The 27,571-nt window shown below is 40.8% G+C and overlaps 1 non-coding gene and 2 pseudogenes across 1 annotated transcript; all 3 read left to right on the top strand.

Annotated features, from left to right (window-relative positions):
- The first annotated feature begins 6,284 nt into the window (after positions 1 to 6,284).
- LOC136745892 (uncharacterized) lies at positions 6,285 to 6,403 on the top strand (annotated as a pseudogene).
- Positions 6,404 to 6,618: 215 nt separating this feature from the next.
- Positions 6,619 to 6,737, top strand: LOC136745842 (uncharacterized; annotated as a pseudogene).
- Positions 6,738 to 13,210: 6,473 nt separating this feature from the next.
- LOC136745913 (U5 spliceosomal RNA) lies at positions 13,211 to 13,325 on the top strand. Its single transcript, XR_010816207.1, has one exon. It is a non-coding gene; the product is annotated as a U5 spliceosomal RNA (small nuclear RNA).
- The last annotated feature ends 14,246 nt before the right edge of the window (positions 13,326 to 27,571 follow it).

Here is a 27,571-nt window from a genome sequence, read left to right as displayed (position 1 = left end):
TAATGCGTTTATAGCCAGGCTGAAGCTCCCTGACGCACTGATGGTCAGGCCAAGGTAGTTGTATCTGGTGCAGTGCTCTAATCCAGTGCTGCCCAGAGTGAAGCGGTACCTGTTTCCCTGAGATGGGGCTTTTTTCTGGAAAACCATAACTCTGGTCTTGTCCAGATTGACTGCCAGGGCCCATTTCTGACAGTACTGCTCTAGCAGCGCCAGGTTCTGCTGAAGCCCCTGCTCTGTGGGCGACAGCAGCACCAGGTCGTCTGCGTAGAGCAGGAACTTGATCTCTGTGTCATGGAGAGTTAGGCTGCGGGCGTCAGACTGCTCCAACACTGTGGCCAACTCGATGATGTAGATGTTGAACTGTGTTGGACTCAGACTGCAGCCCTGTCTCACTCCCCGCCCCTGAGTGAAGAACTCTGTTCTTGAGTTGCCAATTTGAACTCCGCATTTGTTTTCAGAATACATTGATTTAATGATGTCATAAACTTTACCCCCTACACCACTCTGTAGAAGTTTATAAAATAATCCCTTGTGCCAGATTGAGTCAAATGCCTTTCTAAAGTCTACAAAACAGGCAAATATTTTTCCTTTATTGTTTTGGGTATATTTATTTATGAGGGTGTGTAGAGTGTAAATATGATCGGTTGTGCTGTGTTTTGGTAGGAAGCCAATCTGACTCTTATTCAGGACACTGTGCTTGGTAAGGAAGGCCAGTATCTGGGCGTTGATGATACTGCAGAACACCTTCCCCAGGTTACTGCTCACACAGCTGCCCCAGTAGTTATTGGGGTCTAATTTGTCTCCACTTTTAAAAATCGGGGTGATCAATCCTTGATTCCCGACCTCAGGGAAACACCCGGCTCTCAGCACCAGGTTAAAGAGTTTGAGCAGAGCCTCCTGCAGCTGCGGGCTGCTGTGCTTCAGCATCTCAGGGCTGATGCTGTCGGGGCCGCTGGCTTTCCTGGGTTTGAGGATTTTGAGTTGATGTTTTAGTTCCTGTATTGTAAATGGGTTATCTAAGGGATTTTGGTTATTCTTAATGATTTCTTCCAATTTATTTAGGTTTTTTAATATTTTAACCTGTTCTGGCTTTGGATTGTTTTCAACATTTTGGTAAAGTTTTTCAAAGTGTGTTTTCCAGATTTCTCCATTTTGAATTGGTATTTCATTTTTTGTTTTTGGGGTATTTATTCTGCCCATATAGTGGTCTTTTTTCTTACTGAGGAGTTGCTTGTAGTGCCGCAGGGCCTGGCAGTAGCTGAGGCGAGCCTCCTGGTTGTCGGGCTCTCTGTGTTTAGTGTTGGAGAGATGTCTCAGGTGTTTCCTAGAAGTTTCACACTCCTGGTCACACCACTGTTCTTTTTTTCTTTTAGACGATTTCATATTTTGGTTTTTAATTGTTTTAATGTTTGATTTTAAAGCCAGTCTCTCAAATATTTCATTCAGTGTTTTGGTGGCTGAGTTTATTCCGTTTTGGTTTATTTGAAAGTGTGAGGATTGATATCTGTCTAACATGTTTTCAATCTCATCACTATTCAGGGCTCTTGTGTAGTTCTCTGTGCTGGGCTCTGACCATCTCTAACTGGGTGGCAGGGAGACCAGTTTTGTGGGAAGTTTGGCTCTGACTTGTGGCTGCGCTGATCTTTTTAGGTAAAGTGTTATTTGGCTGTGGTCTGATAGTGGAGATTGTTGTCTGACTATAAACGCATTGTTGGCTTGTGGGTCCAGGTCAGTTATGGCGTAGTCCACCACACTGCTGCCCAGAGCCGAGCAGTATGTGAATCTCCCCAGAGAGTACCCCCTGGTCCTGCCATTGATGATATATAGACCCAGGCTTTTACATAGGCGCACTACCTGCTTCCTGCTCTTGTTTACCACGCTGTCGTGGCTGTGTCAGTGTGGAGGTGTGTGTGTGGCACAGCGGGGAGTCTCCGAACAGGTGTGTGTTCCCCTCTGTATTGATGTAGTCCATCTCTCTGCCAGTCCTGGCATTGAGATCGCCACACAGCAGTACAGAGCCCAGGGTCTGGAAGTGGCAGATTTCGTTTTGAAGCTCATGAAAGCCTTCCTCATTATAGTAGGGGGAGTCTGCGGGTGGCATATAAATTGCACATAGGTATATATCTGTGTTATTTTGTAGGGTGTCTTTTCTGATTTTCATCCACAGGTGTATGTCTCCTCTCTGTACTGGGCATAGGGCTGCTCGGAGCTCCTCCCTGTACCACACGATAATCCCCCACGAGGCCCTGCCACACCTGACTTTGGGTTTTTTATAGGAGGGCACAATCAGCTCCCTGTATCCATTGTATCCATCCAGTGTATAGACATATCTGCACAGCACCAAGTCTCTACAAGAATGAAAACATCTGAACTATTTACAGTGTTGATCAGTTCAGGGCCTGTGCTCTTCATTCCAAAAGTTGAGGAGCGTAAACCCTGCATATTCCAACTGCTTATTTTAAAGGACATGTTAATATATTTTATTATACTTGTCTCTTCTACATAAGAAAGTTTAATTTGTGGTCTACAACTGATATTATATTACTATTAATAATTATATATGGATATACATAATAATCACTCAAAGATTTTATCTTTGCATCAAAATATCAGAATAATTAAATCACATTTTTTCTTACTCTCCATCTCCACAACCATATATATGTGTGTTGAGGCTCAGTTAACTCAGCAGTGTGGTACAGATGACACTGAGGAGTTGCCTTATCTGGGCCAGCTGGGCAGCATCGGGCCTCCAGGCTCTGGAAGCCGCTGCTGCGTGGCTGTGTGGCTGTGCTGGTCCCCGGCTGTCCGCTCTGCTGTGCTGGACGGGCCCTCTGGGGATGGGATGGGGGGGTGGGGAATGGGGCCGCGGGGTCTCAGGGGCTGGGGCTGGGGTGGAGCCGGTGGCTGGGGATGTGGCCGGGGGCTGGGGGGTTTGCTCCTGGTCTCGAGGTGGGGGTGTGTGGGGTTTCGGCCCAGGGTTGTGTCCTTGAGGACCTTTGAGATGATCCTCACACCCGTCTTGTTGAGGTGGACGTGGTCATACAGGTGATGTGGCTGGATGTCTCAGTGGTGTGCCAGGTGGACGTTGGGGAGGAGGGCACATCTTCGGGACACTTCTGCGTTGATGGCCTGGATGATGTGCAGGGGCACGTCTGTGCGGGGCAGCAGTGTGGAGATGGAAATTTTGGCAGTTGGGAATTCCTCTGTGGCTTTCGTTGCTACCTGTCTCAGGGCTGAGGCCACATCGCCCCTGCGGGCACTCAGGTCGTTAGTGCCGGTGTGGATGAGGATGTGTTTGACTTGGCAAAGCCTCCTCTTGGAGAGCAGCTCCAGGGCTCTCTGTGCTGTGGAGCACCAAAGCTTTTTCACTTTTCGCCCAGGGAAGAGGCGCCTCTCAACCAGGAACTTCCCATTGGATTCGCTCAGAATGACCACCTCTGCGTTGACCTGCCACTCCGGGTTTGCGTCGGGAGTGGTGGGGGCAGCGGGTGTGTTTTGGGGGAGTGGCGTTTCAGGGGGTTGTGTATTAGTGGCAGGTCTGGTGATAGTGGGTGTGTCAGGAGTGGTGGGGAGTGTGGGTGGATCAGTGGGTGCGTCAGGGGTTGGAGGTGTTGTGGGGTCAGTGCAGTGCAGTCTCTGTGCTCCAGTGATGTGTAGCTCCTCTCTTAGCTCCTCCAGCTGGCTCTGCAGGCTCCTTAGCTGGCTGTGCTGGGGTGTCCTGGTCAGCTCCTCCCTCGCTCTGCGCAGCTCCGTCCTCAGGGTTTGGCTCTGCTCCTCCAGGTCTCTCACTGCTGCTCTCAGCTCATGGATCTCAGCCTTGTGCTGCATCTTTAGTCTGTGCATCTCATCCCGGAACTGATCGCACAAGGAGGTCTGGGCCAGGGTGCTCAAGGTCTGCTCCCTGAACTCCGCAAACTCCAGCTCCAGCACTGATAGGCATTCCTTTAGTGTTTTAATGTTGCTGGAGAGTTTTGGGGAGACAGGGGGGCAGTCTGTGGGAGATGGGGCACTGTCTGGCTCCGTGTGGCTGGGGGCAGACTGCAGGGTGGCCGGCTCTGGCTCTTGTTTCTCTACCTCAGTCTGCTGCTTTGAGGTGTGGAAGCCGAGAGCTAATTGGTCCAGGCTGCTCTCGCTGCCCTGCACCATGATGGTCCCGTTGTGGTATACATTAAAAGTGAGCATCACACTGTCTGTGTCTTTCTCTACCAGCACTGAGATCTGCCTGCCTCTGCTAATGCCCCTCTTGTTGTTATTGGGGTATGTCTGGCACAGGGTTTTGTGAAAGGCGGTGTAGAACAGTAGATTGTTCTTGACCCTGTTTTCTCCTTTACCGGTGTAGTCTAGGATGAGGGTCTCAGGAGATGCTCTCATCACAGCTTGTTTGTAGTCCTTCTTAGCCTGTGCAGAGCGAATGTCTTCAGGGTATCGGATTTCAAAAGGCAGCTCTGCAGTCAGACTGCTGTTCGATAGATTTGTATCAGTCTCAGTGGCAGTTGGGCTCTCTCCTACTGTCACTCTATTCAAATCGGAGCTCTGCATTTTCATTGGCTGAGTCAACTACTGAGAATGCTTATTTATTTTATTAATACATATTTTTTTGTTTAATTATTTGTCTCTTACCTCCAATTCTTGTCTTCAGCTTTTCGTTTCTGACTTTTCTTCCTGAACTGTCTCTCTGCTTTCTTCTTTTTGTGTTTCTCTTAAAATTATTATTTTTTGAATACTTTTTCTTCTGAATTTCTATTCCATGTCTTCTGTGTATGTTTATAGTGCTATATATTCATTTGTAAATCACAAATTAAATCCGCTTATGTATAAAAACAAATGTTTTTTAGGAGCTCATATTCCTCTCCCTCTCTCTCTCTCTCTCTCTCTCTCTCTCTCTCTCTCAATTCATTTCATTTGTATTGTCAAAGCAATTGGACATACATACACATACATACATATACACTCACCTAAAGGATTATTAGGAACACCTGTTCAATTTCTCATTAATGCAATTATCTAATCAACCAATCACATGGCAGTTGCTTCAATGCATTTAGGGGTGTGGTCCTGGTCAAGACAATCTCCTGAACTCCAAACTGAATGTCTGAATGGGAATGAAAGGTGATTTAAGCAATTTTGAGCGTGGCATGGTTGTTGGTGCCAGACGGGCCGGTCTGAGTATTTCACAATCTGCTCAGTTACTGGGATTTTCACGCACAACCATTTCTAGGGTTTACAAAGAATGGTGTGAAAAGGGAAAAACATCCAGTATGCGGCAGTCCTGTGGGCGAAAATGCCTTGTTGATGCTAGAGGTCAGAGGAGAATGGGCCGACTGATTCAAGCTGATAGAAGAGCAACTTTGACTGAAATAACCACTCGTTACAAACGAGGTATGCAGCAAAGCATTTGTGAAGCCACAACACGTACAACCTTGAGGCGGATGGGCTACAACAGCAGAAGACCCCACCGGGTACCACTCATCTCCACTACAAATAGGAAAAAGAGGTGAGACATTCAGATGGTAGAGTCTGAATTTGGCGTAAACAGAATGAGAACATGGATCCATCATGTCTTGTTACCACTGTGCAGGCTGGTGGTGGTGGTGTAATGGTGTGGGGGATGTCTTCTTGGCACACTTTAGGCCCCTTAGTGCCAATTGGGCATCGTTTAAATGCTACGGCCTACCTGAGCATTGTTTCTGACCATGTCCATCCCTATTTGACCACCATGTACCCATCCTCTGATGGCTACTTCCAGCAGGATAATGCACCATGTCACAAAGGTCGAATCATTTCAAATTGGTTTCTTGAACATGACAATGAGTTCACTGTACTAAACTGGCCCCCACAGTCACCAGATCTCAACCCAATAGAGCATCTTTGGGATGTGGTGGAACGGGAGCTTCGTGCCCTGGATGTGCATCCCACAAATCTCCATCAACTGCAAGATGCTATCCTATCAATATGGGCCAACATTTCTAAAGAATGCTTTCAGCACCTTGTTGAAGCAATGCCACATAGAATTAAAGCAGTTCTGAAGGCGAAAGGGGGTCAAACACAGTATTAGTATGGTGTTCCTAATAATCCTTTAGGTGAGTTCATCGTAGCTCTTAATACTCTCTTTCTGTCTGGAGGAGATATAATTGAAGTATTGTACACGTACCCGGCTACTTTCAACACCCATTGCTGCACTGATATTTTTCCCTCCATTTTTCTTTATCCATTTTTTTTTTGCTGGAAGTTCCGTCAATACCCGTCAGCCTTTAAGAGACATCATGCAGCCAGGCCTCTTGGCTTGCGGCCACACCGTCCTGAACGCGCCCAATCTCATCAGATCTCGGAAGCTAAACGGGGCAAGGGCTCGTCAGTACTTGGATGGGTGACCTCCTGGAGATATCAGGTGCTGCAAGTTATTTCGTCTCCTGGGTAACTTTATCGTAGCTCTAAATACTCTCTTTCTGTCTGGAGGAGATATAATTGAAGAATTGTACACATACCCGGCTACTTTCAACACCCTTTGCTGCACTGATATTTTTCCCTCCATTTTTCTTTTTTCTTTTTTATTTAGCTGGAAGTTCCGTCAATACCCTCCAGCCTTTAAGAGACATCATGCAGCCAGGCATCTTGGCTTGCGGCCACACCATCCTGAACGCGCCCGATCTCGTCAGATCTCGGAAGCTAAACGGGGCAGGACCTGGACAGTACATGAAAGTGAGACCTCCTGGAAATACCTGGTGCTGCAAGCTTTTACGTCTCCTGGGTAACTTTATCGTAGCTCTTAATACTCTCTATCTGTCTGGAGGAGATATAATTGAAGTATTGTACACTTTGTCTTAGGGACAGTCTGGCTAGCAGTGACTGAGTGGTTGACAGACGACAAGCAACGGAATGTACGTGCTCTGTGATGTCATAGCAGTCAGCTGAGAGAGGCTCGTGATGTCATCGCTGAGCTGTCTGTCTGTCTGTCTGTCTCTCTCTCTCTCTTTCTCTCTCTCTCTCTCTCTCTCTCTTCCTCTCAATTCAATTCATTTGTATTGTCAAAGCAATTGGACATACATACATTCATACATACATATATATATATATATATATATATACATACATACATACATCCATACATGCTAGAAAGTCATTACTATGTTATCTTAAAGGCTAACTAAGCAGAACATATATCATTATAGAACAGAGTTCATAGGTCAACACATGGTTTTAGGGAACAGGCACGTAGGTCATACCGTTTGACATTGTCTCTAAGGTTCTCATCGTAAATAACAAACAGAAATCAAACTATCTTCTGGGCTGACCTTCTAGCTTGACCGTATCTTTCTTAAGTATACAAGAGAGAAAAACAGGTGTAAGAAAATAATTTCTAATTTTCCTTCTACACATATATACATACATACATACATATGTAGCGTTATGTTGGGTGTATTTGGATAAGAGCATTTGGGCTCTGAGCTGAAGCACTGTTCTAAAGAAGACCTCTCCCCCCCCAAAGTTATCAGATTTCCTTAGCTCATCAGCTTGGAACTGGTTTGCATCAAAGTGACAGTTTTGGGGAGGATGGCACCGAGAAGAGGCCAAATAGTTTGGAATTCTGCTATGAGATGTCTGGAGAAAGGGGCCTGTAGGTGATAAAAACTCTTTGAAGTGGATGAGAGCCGAAATCCCGACATAGAGCTACGAACCCAGGCCAACCGGCATTTCCAAAAGATGGCATGGATTGACATCAGTCATAAATAAAGCCTCCCTCCAATAGGACACTGGGGGCTGAAACCGAAATCCAATCTCAAGAACTCAGGGACCAATCACCTACTGATCTGACAGACTATAAGGAACAGCGGACAGTCTTTCTCTCTCTCTCTCTCTCACCTGAACCAGAAACTCGCTGCCACAGCTCAACCTGTAGCTCTGTTGCCAGAACCGGAATCAGAAACCAACCAAGTCTTTGCCGGCAACAGAAGAGTTAAACTGGGAGAAGGAGATTGAGCGAATAATTATTTTAAAGGACTTTATTAAATAAATAACTTTACAGACCCACCTGATCAGTGGAGTTTTACAGCTGGACAATTGACTAAGTCGACTGAATACCAAAGTGTCAGTCACTTAAATAGCTATTTGAGTCTTAAGAAACTTGACCCTTGGAACAAACAGGGCCCTGCTTTCCTCAAAGACTTTGTCTTCAAGTAACTACGGTGGAACCCTGCTTACAAAGAAGATTTTGTGCACAACCTTGGAGCCTTCAAACCAATGGAAAATCTGTTTGGAAAAGACTCTACATTCGCGAAACCCCAACTTCCAGGTGCATCGACTGAGTGGAAGTTCTTGGACAAAGCCGAACCGGACTGCCTTTGTTCCAAACCACACGGACCTCGTGCCGTGTGCTGTTATCTGAGCCCGAAGCCAGAGAGGCCTCTCTGCGACGAAGTTCACATAAGTTTAACAGTTTGGAGTTTGTGATTCATGACATTTGAGAAATCAATTAGAAATGTTAATCTGTGATTCATAACTCTAGAATGTGTAATATCATTTAGTTTTCTTAAATATAAATGTGAGTTGCATTCAACTGTTTTGTTGATAATTTTAGAAATAAAATCTGTCAACGCCGAGAAATATCTTCTCATTCCTGTTTAACTGTTTAGTCTGAAATTGACACAAGTTAATAGACATTAGATTATTGGTGGCCCTGCCTATCCTTAATCATTGAATAATAATCAGTTAAGGGAAATTGTGGTAACAAATAGGATCTTTCTCGGCACCTAAACGTAAATGAGACTGATATATATATAACGAGAAGTTACCTGACATAAATACTAACCTGCGTAGTTATTTAATGTCTGACTAATAATACTAACGAGAGACTCACCTTCGTCTTACTAACCGGTATTGTAGTCAATGTGTTTATAACCTTTTTTGTTTAACGATTTGTTAAACGGAATGTACGTGCTCTGTGCTGTCATAGCAGTAAGCTGAGAGAGGCTCGTCATGTCATCGCTGAGCTGGCTGGCTGGCTCTCTGTGTGTGTGTGTGTGTGTGTGTGTGTGTGTCTCTCTGTCTGTCTGTCTGTCTGTCTCTCTCTCCCTCTCAATTCAATTCATTTGTATTGTCAAAGCAATTGGACATGCATACATACATACATACATATATATGGAAAATAAACAATACGTGTACATCTCTTTCTGCATTAGTGGTGCCCTCACAGATGTGCAAGTTACATGACAGACAGACAGACAGACACACACACACTTTCACACACAGACAGACAGACACAGACACACACAGACACACACACACATACTTTGACAGACAGACAGACAGACACACGCATATTATGGGTCTTTGTTGGGTAGTGAAATGGGTAGCATCAGTCGCAGTGTGGGTAATGTCAGGGAGCCAATCATAGTCCCCGTTATTTGCATATCGTGGCGCAAAGCATTCTGGGAAAAGTAACTTAACACGTTTAGTCATGTATTTGTCCATAGTTTACACATGAGATGAAAGAGACAGTATGACGTATTGAGCACCTAGGATTCCTCATGTGTATGTGAGGGGCAGAGGAACCGGATCCCAAGTGTGCGTCCCAGGTGCTATAGGTTTCAAAGCATGCAGGGGAATAGGCACCCCACCCTGACACGTATATAAGACTGGATAGGGAGATATAAATAGCAATGGGGAGACTCTTGTACTTGGTGTGGCTCTATCCATATAGTGGGGCCAGCAGGTGCAGCAATAGAAGCTCAGCCTGGGGAGACTGGATTTAGCATTTCCTCTCCATTTTGATAACTATCCATAATCATTTCTGCAAAATACTTCTATGATACCTATGTATGTTTTTTACTTGTACTATATTATACTATCAAGTATCAGTGTACACATACAATGTGACCTGTTACATTAATACAGAGGCCACGGAAGGCCAGATCACTAATAGCCACTGTCCCCTGATATTACACTTTTTTACAATCACTTTGGCACTCATTTCAGAACCTTGATGTCATTTTTCAAAACTCTTGACACTAAACTCACACCCGATGATCAAAATGCACATTTTTCAAAACTCTAACACTTTTTTACAATTGCTTGGATACAATACACATCAACCTCAGATCATTTGTTCATTGAACTAAAATGACACAACTTAACATCAAAGTATTACCATTTCAAAATGCAATTCACACATTACATCTGAGATCACTGTCTATTCATTTCATTACAAAGATCTAACTATCAATTGATACAGCTGCTCAAAATGATAAGTGACTGTTGCATTACTCTTAATGCATAATTTTATGGAAACTGACAAACAATATTCCATGTTTCGATCATGAAAGTTTCAGGATAATGAGATCCATTGACATCAATAAACGAGGAGCATGAACCAGTTGGACTACATTATCTATGGATGTAATATTTCATCATCATTCATCATCATGTAGCACTTTTCCACACCATGTGTGCAGTGTGGAAGGAAAGTTAGAAATTTTTTCTCTAATACCTGTTTTTCTCTCTTGTATACTTAAGAAAGATAAGGTCAAGCTAGAAGGTCAGGCCAGAAGGTAGTTTGATTTCTGTTTGTTATTTACGATGAGAATCTTGGAGACAATGTCAAACAGTATGATTGAAGTGCCTGCTCCCTAATCCATGTGTTGATCTATGAACTCTGTCCTATAATGATATAAATTCTGCTTAGCTAACTTTTAAGATAACATAGTAATGACTTTCTGATTATAACCAGCTCTTTGATTTTTGTGTATAAAAGCTCTGACTGTTAAAATGAAGGCAGAGCGACTTTGGGATCTACTTGAGTCACTGTTCCTCTCCACGCTGCGTGTATTAAAGGCATTGCAACTAACGCTCCAACCTGGTTGAAGATGATTGTTCTTCCACATCAGATTTGACATTACTGTATGTATGCAGGCCCTTGTAATTGCTTTTCCAATACTGCCAACTGGTTATTGATGATTGATTTCACATTGTGGTACGAGTATCGAGTGAAATGAGTGCTATCCACCCCAGCAACACAGTGATAACATGGAGCCGGCAAGTCATCCAGGTCACAATAGAGGTCAAGCAGTGGGAGGAGGAAGACGTGGTGGTCAAAGGAATGGAAGGGGACATGCACCCCTTCTGAGAGGTGGTCGTGGGCCTCGTCATAGAGGAGGGCTTAGGCCTCACCAGAGAGGCAGCCATGGGCCTCATTTGAGAGGTGTTGGGGGAACGTGGTAGAGGACAAGGCCACGGACCAGACAGCGGCAGCAACAGCAAATAGTGTCCAGTGAAATCCGAGAAATAGTTGTAGAGCATGTTGTAAATCATGGCATGACCATGACTGAGGCAGCTACAATGATTCAATCAAACCTCAGAATCAACTCAGGATCAACTGTGGCCTCAATCATCAGAAATTTCCGTACTGAGAAGCAGCAAGTCTTCAGCATGCACTAAACATTAGGCTACTCTCAATTGTCAAATGACTGTATACTGCATACCAATGTGTAGCACAGAGTATAGTGTGCCTTTTGAAAGAAATGCAGACAGAGTGAAGCAGCTGATGACTGAGTATGTTCAGGTATGTTCAGTTTCAAGATGCCTCTTGTGAAAAATGGTTGTGAGAACCTGAACCTGAACACAGGGCTGATGGAAATTTAGAAGTACAGTAATCAATCCTTTGTTTTGCTTTTTACACTAAGCCAGGTGAGGAACACTGCAGTTGACATTTTACTGTAGTTTTGTTCTTTTTTGTAGCTAATTATTGTTGCATGGATTCAAAGAAACCTATGGTGTGATTTGATTGTATTGCATCAATACATTTCAGATTTTGTTCAATGATTCCACTGTGTCTGTAGTATTCTCTCTACTAGTCCTTTTACAGTGATGTATTTATGTGTAGTACCATAATGAAACATGTATCACATATTTTGTACTACAATATTTAATGATTGTACGAACAACTACACAGTGAAACTATCGGTATCTTCTGTGTTACTATGTTACTATGGTATTTCATGATAAATTAGTTATTTGAACCAACAAGTCTGCAAGTGCAAGGTTTCTTTAAAGATATGAAAGGCTGTCCAATGTTCAAAACATTGTATTGTGCAGTGTTACAAGTGATGACCGTTTTGAGTTTTGTGTCTAGAGTTTTGAAAAATGACATCAAGGTTCTGAAATGAGTGACAAAGTGATTGTAAAAAACTGTATATTCATCCTATTTAATGTGCTCTTTTAAAATGTACTTTTCTTTTTTATGTTGCCATTTCTGTTCTACCAATGTTTCAGTTGTTAGCCAAAGATTGACAGAGTACATCTCATACACACAGGCCAGACAGCAAGGATTTCTTTTTGAAATTCAATTACAAATGCTGCATGAATTCATCAATACGATTAGAGCTCCTGAAAACTCACTTTACAGCATCTCATTAGCAGTGAAAAGAAACCAAGAAAGTTGGGACAGTCGACTATTTACCACTATGTAACATCACCTTTTCTTTTAATAACACTTATTAAGCACTTGGGCACTGAAGACACCACTTGGTTAAGTTTAGCAAGCGGGATTTTCCCCCATTCATCCATTATGCATTTCCTCAGCTGCGCAACTGCACAGGGCCTTCGTTGTCTTAATTTGCACTTCATAGTGCGCCACACATTCTCAATTCGGAGACAGGTCAGGACTGCAGGCAGGCCATGCTAGCACCCGCACTCTCTGCCTACGCAACCATGCGCTTGAAATCTGGGCAGAATGTGGTTTGGCGTTATCCTGCTGAAAAATGCAGGGACGTCCCTGGAAAAGATGATGTCTGGATGGCAGCATATGTTGCTCCAAAATGTGTACATCTCTTTCTGCAAAAATGGTGCCCTCACAGATGTGCGAGTTACATGACAGACAGACACTCATACACACTGTCACACCCATACACACACATACACTTTCACAGACAGACACATGCACACACACTCACTTTCACACAGAGACAGACACACAAACACAGAGACAGACACACACACTTACAGACACACACACACACACTCACTTTCACACAGAGACACACAAACACATACACTTTCACACAGACACACACACACATACATACATACATATATAAGGAAAAGAAACAATACATTTAAAAATCACAAAAAGATGTAATAAAGTACAGAAAATCTAAATGTAATAAAATGTGATCTTTAATACACACAAATATGTATGGCTGGTCGGATGCGTCTTGGACTCGGGTTCCTCTTCATTACGTATAATGCTTTTGCCTTTTGCTATAGCTTGCCGTGGAGGGGATCGTGGGTGAGTTTGTACCATTCTTGGGAGGCTCTGCCTTGTTGGGGCGGAGCTGTGATCCAGGTGAACAGCAGATCGGACATAGGTGGGCATGTGGGCGGAGGAGGAAGGCCGGTCAAGCAAATAAGCTTGCTAAGGTACGCAGCAGCAGCAAGCAGCCCCACCATCCAGTCAGCCAGCCAGTCTGGCTGGCAGTGACTGAGTGGTTGACAGACGGCAAGCAACGGAATGTACGTGCTCTGTGATGTCATAGGAGTCACCTGAGAGAGATGTTTGTGATGTCATCGCTGAGCTGGCTGGCTCTGTGTGTCTTGCTGGCTGTGTGTGTGTGTGTGAGAGAGAGAGAGACTTTTTGACTTTTATCAGACTTCATTGCCTGTTTGCAACACGCAATAATTCATACAAAAGAAAATAAATAAATAAATAAAAAATAGTGTTCCCCTTTGTTTGTCTCCCCCCAACAAGCATTAACTCCACCACTGATCTGTACACTTTTAAAGAAAGCAACCCAATACACACAACAAAACAACCATCAAATACTAAACCCTATAAATGAATTACATAATAAAAACCAGCTCCCCGTCATACAATTCACAAAGGGCATCATTAATACACCAGACCTGTTCAAAACTCTCCAAATCATTCATCAGCCTGTAATAGTTAAACTCTAGTCTGACTCTGCACTTGACCAGCATGGCAAACACTCTCACTGCATCCTCACTGCCCTCCCCACACACTCTGTTCTTCCTAGTCTTATAGACGGCCATTTTAGCCTGGCCCAGCAAGAAGTTTACCAGCTGGTCCACATGTTTGGTCTTTCTGGTGTATCGCGCCCCTAAAATAAAAACCTTTGTGTTAAAAATCAGGTTAAGATCAGTAAAAAGACGAGTTAAAAGACTAAAAATGGGTGACAACCGAGAGCAAGTGCTGAAACAGTGAAACACGGTCTCTCTCTGAGCACAGAATGGGCAGGCGTCGGACACAGCAGGGTTAAGAACAGTAATAAAAGAATTGACAGCAATAATGGTGTGTAACACCCTCCACTGCAGATTGCCAGCTCTCTTATTGAGGGGGGCTTGTACAGGCTTCTCCAGGCGGGCGCAGTGTCTTCCCCCAGCCCCAGCCTGTAAAGTAATTTTAGGAATCACAAAGAAACAGTTGAAAGTGCTAAATAAGTATTTTGATGCACCATATTAATTTAGGAAATTTACATGTTGTTTTTCATCAGCTTCTGTATCTGATGGCTCCACATCACTGGCTGGATTGACAGCAACGACACTCTAAAAAGAGAAGTGTTAAGTTTGAGCATTCAGGACTTGTTTTGAAGATCCTGAATATCACTGGTCCACAATTTATCTGTGAAACTATGGGTTAATCTCCATATACAAAATACTTTTCACACACACTTTAAATTTACAACTAAATTTACATGTTGATGTCTTTCGTCAGCTTCTGTATTTGATGGCTCAATATAACTGGTTGCATTAACAGCAACGGCACACTACAAGAAAATAACATTATATTTAAACATTCAGGACTGGTTTAGCATCACCTCGAATATCCCTAGCCCTTGAGGTCGATTGTTATTGTGGTCTTCAAGACCAGTGCTTCTCAACCTTAGTCCTGGAGGAGGCCCACTGTCTGCTGATTTTCATTACAACAACATTGTAGGTTATATCAGTGACTGTGGTCCTAAAGTACCCCTATGCCTGCTGTTTTTTTTCCAGTTGAGCTCTTAATTACCTAATTGGCTTAACTGAAGCCATTTAACCCTTTTCCCAGGTCTTTGGTTGTTGATGAGTTACAAAGAGCTGGATTGTGGCCCGCCATGACTGGAAGTGAAGAACACTCACTCTAGGCCTTTAACTTAATGTTCATATGTAGGGGCCTATCCATCTGATTTGTTTTTGCACATTTATTAACAGAAAAAATGATGGTACGTGAAATCATCTGAGCTGAAAAATATAATGTTCCACCAATAATAAAATAAATGTATTAATTAAAATTATAGAGATAATAGAATGTTCACAGATTATTAGTTCAGAAAATAAAATATTTTTTTATATCTTAAATAGAATTAACACTCAAATCAGTTGTAGGGTAAACAAGGTCTATTTTTTGGATTGATTTTATAATTATACATGTATGGCTGCATGAAGCTTACCTGAGAATCTGATATTTTAGTAACTTTGTTGCTTCTTGTTGGGTAGTCCACGTTTGCCGCCGTTCTTTTTCTGTAAATGTAAATCAAAAGGCAATAATTACATACTGTAATTAAAATACAAGAAGTATAAACATTGTATTATTATTTTTTTATCCTGTTTCTCCATCTCGATGCTGTTCTTTTTGGAATTGCATATCTAGGTTTACTTAAATACTGTTTATAAGATTGTAAACTCATCATCCAAATTTCTTCATTTGCCAAACTTTATGTAGTGCGCTTGCAGTTTCAGAAGAAGAAAAAAAACTGTAACAGATGGGATATGTAGTACTTTATACTCGAGTGGTCTATGCGATTACACCCTGTTGGTGTTATTAAGAACGCCAAGTACCAGAATGCAGAGCGAGACTGTTTTTTGTGCCGTGACTTGTCGGGGGAAAAACGCGCAGAAAAAACGGACGAGAAGGTGAAGGTAGTATGGCGGTGATGCACGCGTTGGTGAAGTGGGAAAGCGGGGTCGACAAAGACTCTTACAGCGTGATTCCCACTGCTTGCTTTCGCAATTTTGATTTATTCAGCATTGCTGATGATGACGAAGAAATGACTCGAAACTTCAGAGCAGAGTGGAGAGACACGAACAAACCTCCAAAAGGTGGATGGCCTGTCCATGAAGCGCAGATCATTATGACTGGTAACAATGTTTATTTAAAAAAAAAAAAACATTAAAGTCTTTACATGCTATTTGATATATACAATCACAGTATATTTGAAATGAATGTTTAAGTTATTAATGTGTTGTACTTCTAACATACTCTTATAACATGGTAGGTGGTGGTGAGGGCGCTAAAAACTCGTCATACATGACTGGCATTTGTAAGAACGATTTATTGTGTGTTGTGCTTTACAATAAAATCCCCCAAATCACAAAATAAATTAAACCAGATATAATTTAACTTCAGTTTTGATTCAGTGTTGGCTGTTCATCTTAATTTGTATGGTCAAAGCACAGTATTTTTATGACAAATAAATATAATCCCCAAATATCTGTGGACATAATGCAGGGTTTTATTTATTTTATTTTTATTTTAGGAAAAGAAGGCGAACTAAGAAGAAAACTTAATGACCTAACAAAAATGCCCTGTCCTAAAATGAAGAGAGTACCTAAACCAAACAAAAAACTTCAAATTTCAGATGATAGTGACCTTGATGAACCACAGTTACCGGTGAGATAATTACTGCAAATATTAAATAAATGTATTGCAGGATTGTTTTTTTTTAATCATATTCATATATATATATATTTTCATTTTAAACTCTTTTCCTCTCTGAATACAGCACAAAATAAGAAAGAAAACCGATGGAGCTTCAAGAATTAGATCCCGTCATATTCTACAGACATTTAAAGAGTCCAGTGAAGTTGAGCTACAGCAAAACGTTAAGCAGCTCGAAAAGGAAAACACAAGACTTAAAAATGAAAACCAATGTCTTCGAAACCATATGGTTGATGGTAAGTTTTTTTATTTATAGCAAATAATTCCTTACCTTGATAAATGTTATTCTTCAGTAATTTAGATTCCAGAGTAATGTATTATAGTTGATCATACTGAAGTAATCTAGAACCACAATACAGACTCTTAATGTGCACTGTCTAATAGTTTAATAATACTGATTATTAAATAAAGTTTTTCAACATAACTTCATAATCCTACATTAATGACTATATGCATTACATTAGACCTGGAAATTCTTGTATTTTATCTTTTTTATTTTTTTTGTAGCTAATGTTAATGACCCACAAAAAGGTCAGTTTGCCAATAACATAGAGCAAGTCTCTCAAGTATAATTGCAGGCATTGATGGTTTTGTTTTCACTTTGCATTAAATATATTACTAGAAATGATTATCATTTAATACTAAGGTTTTTTTCTCCAGAGATTCCAGACCTTTTGGACAATCTGAAAAAAATTGTAACAAAAGCCACATTTATCAGCAATGAAGACAAAAGTGTGTCACCATCAAGTGGTTCTGACAGCCCCACATCAAATTGTTCTGAATCTGACAAAGAATCACCAAAACAGGTATAACACTCTTGGTCTACAATATTACAAAGACAAGGTAAAAATATATATATTGAAAACAAATATTGGTTGTAAACAATCTAATGATGCTACATTATCAGTTATATTCATAGTTATAGTTGATAATAAGAATGTAATTGAATTATGGGTGTCACAGATTCACTTTATTATGTGAATTATGTGAACTACCGGTACTCCCCCCTCCCCTCCCCTGTTCCCCCTCAATAAGAAAAGCACTGAAAACAGAAGACAAAATAAACAAACTGAAAAAAGTAAAGCAACAAAAAAACGCAGCCAAAGGACAGAGCTCTCAGCAGCACTCCCGCTCACTGCAGACCCCTCCCACACACTCCCAGCTGAGAGAGAGAGAGAGAGAGAGAGAGAGAGAGAGAGTGTTAGTGTCTGTCTGTCTCTCTCTCTCTGTAGATGCATCATAGGGAACATATGTAACAATCTCTCTTTTTGTTTACCAAAAATGAGAATGAACGTATTTCAAGTGGGTGTTGCCTTGGTTGGAAACGTTTTAAGATTATTTATGAAGTGTAAAGTGGATTTGTCTCAGTTCTCCGTAGTTTTCAATGTATGTGCCATTCAGTAGCGTTCATGTTACAGATGTGCCCTATGCAGTGGTAGGGTCAATAAAATGTCAGTAAAACTTTATTTTAGCAATTATGGAGGGGAAGAACTGCAAATAGAGGGTCCCCACTAATTATCTAACTTACCAACAACGTTTCAAATTAGGTCTTGCGAAGCTGCCAAATAATGCTGTATAATCGTATGTGTCTTCATACACCGGCTGCTATAGTCTGATAGCTTTGATTATATATATATATTTTCTCGTGAACCACAAATGCTATTTGCTTGATTTTTACAGAGTATGTTATAAATACCATTCTTATGAAGCCTGACAAATTGTATGATTATGAATATTTTCAAATCATTTGTTTGTTTTTCCTAACATGTTACAAATGTTCCCTATGTGAAAGATGCATTATATCTTAATAACGTCTAAACAATTAAAGATATACAGATTATTATTTTCGGTAAAGTTATAACACATTGCTATTAACTATGTGTGTCAGTAAAAGTTTAAAAAATCCTAATAATTTTTTATTGATCCTGCAAAATAGGTGTTTAGGGAACATTTGTAACATTAGGGTTACGATTTGCCATAGACGCGGAATGAGTTTGATTGTGATGTTAAATGGGGTTTAAAGACGCAGTCGCCTCGGTGCTGATTACTATTGCTGTGTTTCTCCACTTCTACTCCATGCTTGGGAACGCCCACATCCAGTGACGTCAAAACCGGTGGAAAAGCGGGCCGGTTCAAAAAAGATCAGCTGGATCCCAGGCCGAGCAGCAGCTCCGGCTCCAGCACCGGCACCATGTCGCTGGAAAAGCGCTAAGTGAGCTCACAGTGAGCTCAGTGTAATGTCTGCTCTGGTGAGCTCACAGTGTGACCTAGTCGTGAGTTCACGTCTTCACTGGGTAGTCCATGACAACTTAATTGACTCAATTCTTGGGCTTAATTGGTCAAAATGACCATTGGTTGAAGGTACTCAGGGACTGATGTGTAGAGAGACTTATTAAACCTGCAGGATTGTGTTTTTCCCAGAACAGAATTAACCAGTGTAGCGTTATGTTGGGTGTATTCTGATAAGAGCATTTTAGCTCTGAGCTGAAGCACTGATCTAAAGAAGACCTCTCCCCCCCAAATTTATCAGATTTCCTTAACTCATCAGCATGTGAACTGGTTTACATCAAAGTGACAGTCTTGGGAGGATGGCACCGAGAATGGGCCAAATAGCTTGGAATCCCTGCTGTGAGATGTCTGGGGAAGGGGGCCTGTAGGAAATAAAAACTCTTTGAAATGGACGAGAGCCGAAATCCCGACACAGAGCTACGAACCCGTGCCAACCGGCATTTCCAAAAGATGGCATGGATTGACATCAGTCATAAATCAAGCCCCCCTCCAATAGGACACTGGGGGCTGAAGCCGAAATCCAATCTCACAAACTAAAGAACCAATCACCTATTGATCTGACAGGCGTATAAAGGGTAACGCACGGCATCTCTCTCTCTCTCTCACCTAAACCAGTAACTCGCTGCCACAGCTCAACTTGTATCTCTGTTGCCAGAACCGGAACCAGAAACCAACTAAGTCTTTACCAGCAACAGAAGGGTTAAACTGGGAGAAGGAGATTGAGCCGTACGAAGAATTCTTTTAAAGGACTTTATTAAATAAAGAACTTTACAGACTGCGCTGCCCGCCTGTGCCCAGCCATCCAGCTGGACAATTGACTAAGTCGACTGAATACGAAAGTCATTTAAATAGCTATTTGAGTCTTAAGAAACTTGACCCTTGGAACAAACAGGGCCCTGCTTTCCTCAAAGACTTTGTCTTCAAGTAACTACGGTGGAACCCTGCTTACAAAGAAGATTTTGTGCACAACCTTGGAGCCTTCAAACCAGTGGAAAATCTGTTTGGAAAAGACTCTACATTCGCGAAACCCCAACTTCCAGGTGCATCGACTGAGTGGAAGTTCTTGGACAAAGCCGAACCGGACTGCCTTTGTTCCAAACCACACGGACCTCGTGCCGTGTGCTGTTATCTGAGCCCGAAGCCAGAGAGGCCTCTCTGTGACGAAGTTCACATAAGTTTAACAGTTTGGAGTTTGTGATTCATGACATTTGAGAAATCAATTAGAAATGTTAATCTGTGATTCATAACTCTAGAATGTGTAATATCATTTAGTTTTCTTAAATATAAATGTGTGTTGCATTCAACTGTTTTGTTGATAATTTTAGAAATAAAATCTGTCAACGCCGAGAAATATCTTCTCATTCCTGTTTAACTGTTTAGTCTGAAATTGACACAAGTTAATAGACACCAGATTATAGGTGGCCCTGCCTATCCTTAATCATTGAATAATAATCAGTTAAGGGAAATTGTGGTAACAAGTAATGATAGGATCTTTCTCTCCACCTAAACGTTAATGAGACTGATATATATATAACGAGAAGTTACCTGACATAAATACTAACCTGCGTAGTTATTGAATGTCTGACTAACAATACTAATGAGAGACTCACCTTCGTCTTACTAACCGGTATTGTAGTCAATGTGTTTATAACCTTTTTTGTTTAATGATTTGTGTGTTATCATATGCAATCCCATGGTCTTTGATTTGGTCACGGAAGTGATTTGTCTTTGATTTGTTGATCTAGAGTTGAATTTTAATTAGTTTTTCCCTTTTGTATAATTAGTGCAGTGCTACATTTAGTCTTTGTTTTTGAATAAATTTGACAATTTATATCTTTGGAATTGGTGTCTGCGTCCAATTATTACAGAAATTGAGTTCTACAAGATTCCAGGATCCGTGATAAGGTGATACTATAAATTCACTTCTTTAATTGAATTTTATAAGTGTACCTTACGCTACACCTTTGACCACCACGTCTTCCTCCTCCCACTGCTTGACCTCTATTGTGACCTGGATCACCTGCCGGCTCCATGTTATCGCTGTGTTGTTGAGGTGGATAGCACGCATTTCACTCGATACTCGTACCACAATGTGAAATCAATCATCAATAACCAGTTGGCAGTATTGGAAAAGCAATTACAAGGGCCTGCATACATACAGTAATGTCAAATCTGATGTGGAAGAACAATTCCTTTATCCCTCTGTTCTCCACCAGGGTTGTGCTGATCGCCTCGATTGGCAAGTATGCAGTGTGAGGAGTGGATCCATGTCGTCGTTCCTAGGCACTTTACAGCTGTGTGGGTGGTCAGGAGCACCTGGTAGGGCCCTGTCCACCTGGGCTGTTGGGAGGACTTTCTCTTGTGTGCTTTGATATACACAGTCACCTTGCTGGAAGGGGTGGTAAACCTGCTGGGATGGTTCAGTCTGGGCAGCTTTCATCTGTGAATGGACAGCTTCGAAAGCACGTGTTAGTCCCATACAAAAAGACAACATAGCATCATCCATCAAGTGGATGTCCATTTCCCTTACAGACAATGGAGGAGTGATGGAGAGTCTCATAAGTCATCCCATAATAATCTCACACGGAGAAAGACCTGTTTTTCTCAATTTGCTGACGATTTCATTGTCATTAGGACTATAGGAAGGGGATCTGGACGTTTGAGTCCTGTTTGTTTGCATATATTAGACAGCTTATTCTTTAATATCCCATTTTGTTTCTCCACTGCTCCAGCTGACTGAGCCTGATGGGGCAGTGAAAATGTTGTTTACCTCGCAGGGCTTTGCATAGTTCCTGCACTATTGTCCCAGTGAAGTGAGTGTTCCTATCACTGGAAATTTCCCTGGAATGCGAAATCTACATATAACATCCCTTAACTGTATTTTTGCTACTTTTACTACTTCAGCCTTCCTACGGGATAGGCTTCAACCCATTTAGAACACCTATATATTATTACAAGTATATATTCATATCCACAACATTTAAGCTTTTGAACACAATCTATTTGCATATTGCAGGATTATGAGCTTGACAAATGTGGCAAGTTCTACAATATTGCTAAGCTGTTACTATAAAACCTGGGGCAAACCAATTTAAAAGACTGATGCACACATCCCCCCTTTGCCCGTGTGGCCAACACCATGCGCCACATGGGCAAACCAGGGAAAGAGTGCCTGTGAGGCAACCAATGCATTAGCAAATGTTTGAGCTCTCTTATGGAAGGTGCAGTGGCCAGTTGCAATTTCCTGGAGCTTTTACAGTGCATCTCAAATTAAATTTCATCCAGCCCCAGGTCATAAAAGTCAAACCCTAGTTACGACATACATAACACATACATTTTGTTGCTTCAAAGAGAATACAAAAGTCAGCAAAACATTCTTTTTTACAAATTCAGTTTGTAAACTGTATTGTACATATATTTGTTGCGTTTTGATTTATAAACATTATACATTGTACAAATCTTAAGTGAAGGGCAATGGACTGATTCTGACTTCATGGCTGTCATTCTATTCATTTGAATAATGTGACATCTCCACTAATAGTACATTATAAATTAAACTATCAATAGAAGAATATGTGCTACTGCGGACGTCATCTGAGCAGTTTCACAATATATTGTAGATTCCTATAATCTGGAAAACCTTTAATTATAGTATTTTAACTTATTTCTCCACTGAGTCAAGCATCACTTCAGCGTAGTGGACCTCAGCATTGGTCTGTTCAAGTTGCTGTGAGGCTGTCTTTAAAGCCGCGCCCTCGGCCTACTGTGTCTCAACAAGAACACCAGCATCTTCTCCATATGGGTCAGACATCGGTTCCTTCAGGACACGATTCATAATATGCATATCTGCCATGTGGAATAAATCAGTCTGAAGACACAATGTGTGGTTCACACAACATCAGAGATCGTCCTTATAAAAGGCATCTCTATCACATTAGTTGACATTCGCACAATCTATAAGGTTTCTAGTAAAGGGACAATTCAAAATAATAATAATCTTGATTCCAATTTATCTCATTTATCAAATTATTTCAGTACAGCACTCAGCTGTCGTCAGCAGCATCATATCTCCTGTGTTTATTGAATCAGCTTTACTTCCTAGTGTAGATACTCTTTTTGTGTGGAGTTGTCAAAGTTTCAAAACAATGTGCTTATCTTTGTCCTTTTATCTAACTTAAATACCTGAGAACATTACAATAACTATTACAGCAGCTCCTTCAACACCATAGTTAATAGTAGTTGGGTAAATGATGGCAGTTATTAATCTTTGTTTCTCAATTCATTTTTTACCAATAAACCATAATTTGAAATTATTTCCATACTCCTATTATTCCTATTGTCATTATTATTAGTTTTATGCGGTTGTCATCTAGTATGTGATGTATTCGTCTGTATCAACATCAATATTATTATCATTATTAATACAAGCAGTGTAAATTACCATTCATTACACTCTTGCTCTGTTTGTAATAAGTTATGAACCCTTACACGTACTTACAGTCTCTGCCTTGTCTCTGACTTCTCTCTCTCTCTCTCTCTCTCTCTCTCTCTCTCTCTCTCTCTCTCTCATCTCAGGCTGCTTGTCTGCTCAGGCGAACAGGGGGAGCAGAGGAGCACATACGGCCCTTGCCCCCTGCCCCCCTCTTCCTAATTGATAGGGTATTTCTGTTTGTGAAAGGACTATTTCCAAACAGTTTTATAACTTGCCATGACTATGTTTCATTAAATTAGTTATGTTACACCTTTAGTTATACCTGTAGTAACTTCATTATTTTCCCTCATATTCCAGTCAATCACCATCAGAGTCTCTCGTGGCAGTACATTTGTCTCACACAGAACAAACTCTCCTTTCTCAACCGCTTTCAATTTTGGATAACATCGCACTGCATCCCAACAGCTGTTCTTTCTCCTATTCCTAATTTCTTACAAGAAAATGCAAGTTATATTTGATCGATTTGTATTATTACTATTTATATACATTTCACTACATTATTGTAGTTAATGAATGTATTTAATCTTTGGAAAATAAGCCTTTTCATTGATCTCAATAATGATGTCCAGGTACTTCAGGAAAGCACATTTTCAAAAAATGTGTCCAGTCAATGATTTCCCCAACTAAGAACCTGCGTGGGCACTAAGACTGTCCTCCTGCGCGGCTCATGTCTTTATTGTGTCACTTCCTCCTATTGAAGTCCAATCTACACCAGTACAGGTTCAGAAGAACTGTTCCCGAATCCAGATTGAACTGATCAATAGTTAATTTCTTACCTACACATTGTATTTAGGGATCTATTTCTAGGGATTTAAAAACTCTTCATTGTGGAACTCATAGCTTCCAAATGAGCACATCGTTAATTTCCTGGAGTATCTGGTTATCTATTTATCAATATGTAAGAAACCTTCACCGAATGTTTGTGGTTGCCTCGGATTCCTATTTCTAAATTTGGCTCTAATTCCATTTCTAACATGTTACTTTTAACTTCTGTATTCGTAAGACCTATTTAAATAACTTAATTTTGTATTATTATTTCTGTTTGCAATAGCATTCTGTGTACAGTTAAATGCTGACTTTCTTGTAGGTCTGTTATTACAACATATTTAACTGGCGTTTTTTAGCTATCATTCTGTAACTATTTGTGACTTATGACTCTCTTAGTCATATTCTGGACTATACAGTACATGAAAAAGTCAAAATATGGACATTTACCTTGCGCAAACTGAAAACGTACAAACATACAAAGAGACACATATTAATTTATATCCATAGTAAATTCAGAAACCATGGTTTTGGTTGGCATGTTATATTGACCTGCAGTGTCTCAAACTACCCTTATTTATTACTTATCTAGTAATTTTCCTTCAGTATCTTGAGGACTGTCATTTATACTGAAAAACATATATATATATATATTTTTAATTTGTCTTCGGGCCATTCAGATTGAATTATGCCTGTTGTCTTTTCTTTCTTTTCTCTAACAAATGTTTTAAGATAGCTAGCTTTGGTTTCTCATTTCTTAATGCTTTGTATTCCTATTTTGCAAAACCGTTTTTAGGTGCTCAAGTCTATCTGAATCAAAAGTCCCATCTTCTGGAAACCTTAATTTTCTGTCACCTATTGTCCAGTCAAACGCACCGCTTCACTCCATAGTTATCATACATGTACCTTACATGTGTACCTTTAAGTGGCGGGTCGCCCATCTTACTAGAGCTGTTCCCACACAGTAACACGTTTTCCCATTTTCTATGTATCGTTTTGTACACAACAACCAAGGCGTGCAAGCCCGCAAAATAACAATAAACGACAGGGGAGAAAACATAGCAAAAAACAAGAAAACACAAATAATACTAAATCCTATATAGGAATAACAACAAACATGCTTTTCAATGTTTGCATTTATAGAACTTGTATATAACTTAATGACTTTTCTTCATTTACCATAAACACTATAAACTTCTATAAACTATAAACACGATATTTTATATTATCACCGGCGTATCAGATATTGAACAATTAATTAGCACTCCTTTTTTTTTTTTTTTCTAATAGTAGGTCAAACCTACGCTGCAGTTTACAAACACACTTAAGCCTGCGGGAACCCAGACAGGAAAACACAGTCCTGTTCCTTCACAAACAAGAAGACACAGTCAAGTCTATGGTAACCCTAAGAAACCATGCTCCTCGGTTATTGGTGTCAATGGATCTCATTATCCTGAAACTGTCATGATCGAAACATGGAATATTGTTTGTCAGTTTCCATAAAATTATGCATTAAGAGTAATGCAACAGTCACTTATCATTTTGAGCAGCTGTATCAATTGATAGTTAGATCTTTGTAATGAAATGAATAGACAGTGATCTCAGATGTAATGTGTGAATTGCATTTTGAAATGGTAATACTTTGATGTTAAGTTGTGTCATTTTAGTTCAATGAACAAATGATCTGAGGTTGATGTGTATTGTATCCAAGCAATTGTAAAAAAGTGTTAGAGTTTTGAAAAATGTGCATTTTGATCATCGGGTGTGAGTTTAGTGTCTAGAGTTTTGAAAAATGACATCAAGGTTCTGAAATGAGTGCCAAAGTGATTGTAAAAAAGTGTAATATCAGGGGACAGTGGCTATTAGTGATCTGGCCTTCCGTGGCCTCTGTATTAATGTAACAGGTCACATTGTATGTGTACACTGATACTTGATAGTATAATATAGTACAAGTAAAAAACATACATAGGTATCATAGAAGTATTTTGCAGAAATGATTATGGATAGTTATCAAAATGGAGAGGAAATGCTAAATCCAGTCTCCCCAGGCTGAGCTTCTATTGCTGCACCTGCTGGCCCCACTATATGGATAGAGCCACACCAAGTACAAGAGTCTCCCCATTGCTATTTATATCTCCCTATCCAGTCTTCTATAGGTGTCAGGGTGGGGTGCCTATTCCCCTGCATGCTTTGAAACCTATAGCACCTGGGACGCACACTTGGGATCCGGTTCCTCTGCCCCTCACATACACATGAGGAATCCCAGGTGCTCAATACGTCATACTGTCTCTTTCATCTCATGTGTAAACTATGGACAAATACATGACTAAACGTGTTAAGTTGCTTTTCCCAGAATGCTTTGCGCCACAATATGCAAATAACGGGGACTATGATTGGCTCCCTGACATTACCCACACTGCGACTGATGCTACCCATTTCACTACCCAACAAAGACCCATAATATGCATGTGTCTGTCTGTCTGTCTGTCTGTCAAAGTATGTGTGTCTGTGTCTGTTTGTGTGTGTTTGTGTGTCTGTCTCTGTGTGAAAATGTGCCTGTCTCTGTGTGAAAGTGAGTGTGTCTGTGTCTGTGTCTGTCTGTCTGTGAAAGTGAGTGTGTGAAAGTGTGTGTGAGTGTCTGTCTGCCTGTCTGTCTTTGAAAGTGTGTGTGAGTGTCTGTCTGTCATGTAACTTGCACATCTGTTAGGGCACCATATGCAGAGATGTACACATATTGTTCCTTTTCCATATACACTCACCTAAAGGATTATTAGGAACACCATACTAATACTGTGTTTGACCCCCTTTCGCCTTCAGAACTGCCTTAATTCTACGTGGCATTGATTCAACAAGGTGCTGAAAGCATTCTTTAGAAATGTTGGTCCATATTGATAGGATAGCATCTTGCAGTTGATGGAGATTTGTGGGATGCACATCCAGGGCACGAAGCTCCCGTTCCACCTGTAGCGTAAGGTACACTTATAAATTTCAATTAAAGAAGTGAATTTATAGTATCACCTTATCACGAATCCTGGAATCTTGTAGAACTCAATTTCTGTAATAATTGGACGCAGACACCAATTCCAAAGATATAAATTGTCAAATTTATTCAAAACAAAGACTAAATGTAGCACTACACTAATTATACAAAAGGGAAAAACTAATTAAATTAATTCAACTCTATATCAACAAATCAAAGACAAATCACTTCCGTGACCAAATCAAAGACCATGGGATCGCATATGATAACACAAATCGTTAAACAAAAGAGGTTATAAACACATTGACTACAATACCAGTTAGTAAGATGAAGGTGA

The sequence above is a fragment of the Amia ocellicauda genome, unplaced genomic scaffold (genome assembly GCF_036373705.1).
Source record: "Amia ocellicauda isolate fAmiCal2 unplaced genomic scaffold, fAmiCal2.hap1 HAP1_SCAFFOLD_93, whole genome shotgun sequence".
NCBI classification, from domain to species: Eukaryota; Metazoa; Chordata; class Actinopteri; order Amiiformes; family Amiidae; genus Amia; species Amia ocellicauda.
This window is presented reverse-complemented; position numbering and strand designations above follow the sequence as displayed.